Source organism: Nestor notabilis, unplaced genomic scaffold (assembly GCF_000696875.1).
Source record: "Nestor notabilis isolate BGI_N333 unplaced genomic scaffold, ASM69687v1 scaffold7946, whole genome shotgun sequence".
Lineage (NCBI taxonomy): Eukaryota > Metazoa > Chordata > Aves > Psittaciformes > Psittacidae > Nestor > Nestor notabilis.
The window spans coordinates 1,866-6,748 of record NW_009934182.1 but is presented as its reverse complement, the minus strand read 5'-3'; the positions used below and the strand labels follow the sequence as shown (position 1 = coordinate 6,748).

The window sequence follows — 4,883 nt, the reverse complement described above, 5'->3', positions numbered from 1 at the left end:
TTCCCTACAAAAACAAAGTAGAGGAAATGACCTTTTCAGCAGTTTCTCTTTAGCTTCTCAACCGGGAGATGCAAGTTCTATAAAGCACGCACAGGACATGGCAAGTAAGCCAGAGTAAAGGAGAGCTGTGGCACAAAGGGCTCTTGTGAGCAGACCTATGTATTAGTGTAAAAACCCCCTTTCACTGAATATCTAGAGTGAAATTCAAGCCACTGTGCCTGGGAAAGGCTTGATTGCTTGGGACTGTACAGCTCAGCCCTGAGAGAAACTGCCTCCTTGCCTTTTTTTTTTGGCTCTCAGATACTAAGTAAATACTATTACCAAAAGCCCAGAGAACTTTCAAGCCTCTACCCAAGGTTTACTGCCAAGGAGATGAAAAAAGATGATGTCACCAAGATAACCTCCAGGTAGAGTTCACGACTGAAGTTCCTTTTTCATCCAGTCTTGTCATCTTTGATTTGTTTTAGCTAAACCATTCATTTGATGAAACCAACTTACTTGTTGGCTGCCACTGCTGCAATTACAGCAGAGTGAAGGTTTAGTAATCTTCCCACTGAATGCTCCACCAACACGTTTCACATGGCACATCATTTTACTGGACTGCAAGTTTAAAGCTGAAGCCACTCATTCCTGCAAAAGTGAATATCCAGGATTTTACTGAGAATTGTTACCTGCCAAAGTATATTAAAAATGCCTATTCTCTATGCCTAACCATATACCAAAAGCTAACAGGTTTAAGAATCCTGGGCAGAAAACTAGAGTTGCTACAGAAACAAACAAACAGAAGATTTCAAATAGGTAAAGATGCTGATGAAAGCACAATCTGGTCTTTACAGAATAGTGGAAATGTAAAAATAGGTCCATAAACTAGTTTGATTATCTGATGCCAGATATGATAATCTCTATACAGAACTGCAAGTTTCATCTGTAGTTGGAGATAAAGCATCCACTAAAACATCCAGCTGAATGGAACAGAGTGAAACATGTAGAAATTAACACATATTCTTTGAAGCTGTTGTTTTCTACAGGCCTACAATCCAATTCTGATGTTAGCTGGGACCTACTAACCTTTTTTCCCCTTAACTTCATATGATTTGTATGTTGCTATTATTTACATATTCATTTATCTTTATTTATAATGATAAATAACCCCATCAATAAAATAATTATAACCCCATCATCATCAATGTAACTAGTCATATGAGCAATGCAACTTGTCCGAATACTCTTTCTAAAGATGAAGACACTCATTGTTGCCAAAAAGTGATTGACCAGGATTGTACTGAAGGTTCTCACTGATTTTAGGAGGATTTGGCCAATATATCTAAGACAGAATTAGTCTTTTTTCAACGAGAAGACTACAGCCATATTATCTATCCAAGATACCCTTTGTTCGTCCCATAGTAATACTGCTCATTTGTGTCTGCACTACATTGGATAATACAGATAGCACAAGACCTGCTGTTCCATCTAGCTTCATCATTAGTAATCAGGCCATTTATTTTCATAAAAAGATAAAAAAAAAAAATAATCTAAATTGGGAAGATCATAAGACCTGGCCATATAGTTCAGCTTTAAGGTTATTTAGGAAGGTAAGAAACAAGTATCATTAAGACTTTGCTTTACCTGTACATCTTTTACATGCTGAGTTGATATATACACATCCATTTCTTTATCCTCCACCCTTAGAATAACAAGCACACTATTTGTTTCAAGGTAAAAATGTTCCTGTCCTCCTGTGTTCAATTCACGTGTTATGTACATAATTATAGGAGAATCTAAGCTGGGTTTCACATGAGCTGTGAGGAAATCTGTATTTGTCTATATACGTTTATGTATATACGGCATGGAAAAAAATGGTCGCAGAAGAAAAATAGAGAAAAATAGTTGGGCTTTTTTTGTTGTTTTGTGTTGTTCTGTGTTCTGCTTGATTGTTTGTTCTAATTTATTTGTATCTTATGTTTAAATCTAAGGATTAGGTGATTGAATATTTTCCTCTTAATAAACAGGAAAATAATAAATAAAGAGGAAAATACTCAATCACCTAATCCTTGTATAGCTTTCCCTCCCCCCACCCCCGAGAAAATCAGTATCAATTTAATATTCTGTGCTTTTTAATTCCTTAGAAGGTTACATCTCTTCTACTATAACAGGATTATAATGTCTTCTTCTGAATCATGCTGTGAGGGGAAGTACAGCTTTCCTCTTCCTCTTCCTTTCTTACCCTCATACCCATCAGTATGCCCTTCTCCTACTACACTTTTTCTACCTGTTTATATACAACACTTTTGTACCATTTTCCTTAGAGAGAGGGAAATCTGTCAGCACAGCATAAAAGCTAATTCTGTAAATTCTCTATGTAACCTTAACTTTATGCCATCCTTAGGTCTGACAGTATTTCCCTTGCAGTTATCCCTGACACACGTTCATGGAGAGGTAGCAGGAATCACAACTGAAGCCACTAGAGGGTGACATGACGTATGATGGGAACAGTTGGAGAAAGTCCAAAGGAGAGCAGAGGAGACTGATGGAACTGAAGGGGCTCAGCCCAAAAAAGTGAAGGAAGGCATGAATCTTCAAGTCAATCCTGAGAAGAGGAAAACAACAGTCTGTGCTTTGTGCTCATAGTAAAGAGAACAAGCAGCACAGTACTACTTACACTGCAGCAAATTGTTAGCAATGAGGATAATCCTTCTACTGATAGGACTGGTGAAGCAGTGGAAAAAATTGACTGGGGAGACTTCAGAGTCTTCATGCTCTAAGGTCTCCAAGAACTTAGATAAATCTGATCATCCTTTCAAACATGATAGATAGAACTGATGTTGGAAAAAGAAAAAGGGGCTGATGGTCTGCTACATTCCCTCCTGTGATCAAGGAGGTGTTAATTCTCATGTGTAGTTAGTGTTTAGTGAAGAGAAAAACTCAGCTGCAGAAATTTAGGGAATGATAATAGCAGAAAGTAGGTGTGGTAACACATGTCATGAGAGGACAATTGGAAAAGGACATGAACAGGACACATGAGTTGTCTAAGCATTTATAAGGTGTCCACTAACAAATCTCAGAACTGCATTCAATTGTTATAAAAACAGAATCAGGGGAAGGATTAAAACTGGCCAAGCCAATGTTAAGAGAAACACATCTTGGTATCATATACCTTAATTTTAGTAAGTCTTTTACATTGTCCCACAGACTACTCTTATAAACAAGTTGAGAAGTACAGTCCAAATAAAATCAGGGATACCATTGCTTGAAAACTGCGCTCAGAAAGGAGTTTACAGGATTGGCTGTCAAGCTGCAAAGATGATGCACATAGAATCATAGAAGAGTCTTTCCTGGGACTAGTATTACCCCATGGTTGCTTTAATAATTAAACTACAAATAATATCAAACTGCAAACGCATGCAAGCCCTTTAAAGGACAGACTGAGACTTGAAAGTGGTTTTTCTCCACTGGAGAAATGGCCCGAAGTCAATGGCATGAAGATCAGTACGGGTTAAGTGCCAGTACTTTAGATAGCACTAATGAACAAGATCTAAAGCAGGGATTACAGAGCAGCACAATTTGACTGTATGTGCACAGTCCATAACACCACAACAACCCTAATCTTATTCTGCATACAGAATTTCTGGGAGATGCCACTTGGCATTGGTGAAATCTAATCTGAAACATTACCATCGTGAAGTCAGATAAAGTGAAATTAGAGGTAATAGAGAAGTGATCAGTGACAATGATAAAGGTTAGCAGATGTGGCTTACGGGGAAAAGATAAGGACTCCGTCAGGACTGTTTAGAGGGTGAACCTTTTACAGTTTGCAGTAAGAGAGATTCAGATTATTTATTAGGAAAAATGCATCATATAATTATAAGGACAGTTAAACTCTAAAACTAACTACAAGAGGAGCTTGTGGAATATTCTTCATTGATACTTCTTAAACACAGGTCTCGTACTTATGCACAGAGTATACTCTGGGACTACTGGATCACATTTGTTATTTCAAGATGGTAAAATTGTTGCCTGTGGGAGTTTACTCTGATCCCCTTGTTTCTGGGAGTACCCCCAAATCAAGCAGTCAATTTAAAATGAGATAAGTTAATTTAAGTTAGCCAACACCCATAAACAAAGCCTTATTTAGCTATACTGTTTGTCCTAGGATTAGGGCATTTCATTTTAGTTAGCTGAGTTCTAAGACAAAGAAATGGTAGAGTTTAGTCAATATGAGCTAGCAGGTGATAGTAAACTTCATTTCAACATGAAAATCAAGCACAGAGTTAGTTTTTTGTTTGTTTTGGGTTTTTTTTGGAAAATAATAGAAATTTAAATTCAGCCACCAGCTGGAAGTACATTCTGAACTAGCATAACTCTCTTCCCCTTTCCTGATGCACTACATATATGAACTACCTTCTATGATTCCATCATCGGACTTGAATCCTTTCTCAATATCTCCTTTTTCTATTTTCCTTTCTTCAGTAATGTATGAATTATGTTTTATTGCATCCTGCAGCAAGAACAAAAAACATCCACAAACAGCAAGTTAATTGTAAATCAGAAAGTCGTATGATTTTTATATAGCACAATCTTTCATATGACCCTTTTTCAGATGGACAGGCAGTTGTGACTAAGCATTACAAAGACCAGGAGGGTCATTCCACCATCAGAGAGCTACTGTTGATTTCATTTTTTGTAGTTCATATAATTCTCTTCTTCCCCCAGATTAGGAATTCTAAATGTCTGTTAATGAAATTCAGAGCTGTTGAAAATATTTCAAAATCAGACTGCTTGCTACTGAAAACCTGCCAGACTTGAAAATTTTCAGTACTCGGGTGCAGGATGTGTGATTCTAGAACTTCTGCAAACATAAGATCTCAAATTTAGTTCTATACTCA

At 37.1% G+C, this 4,883-nt stretch overlaps 1 pseudogene; it reads right to left on the bottom strand.

Moving 5' to 3' along the window:
- The window catches only part of LOC104407816, a 20,981-nt pseudogene that overhangs the window by 14,547 nt on the left and 1,551 nt on the right, over positions 1–4,883 (bottom strand).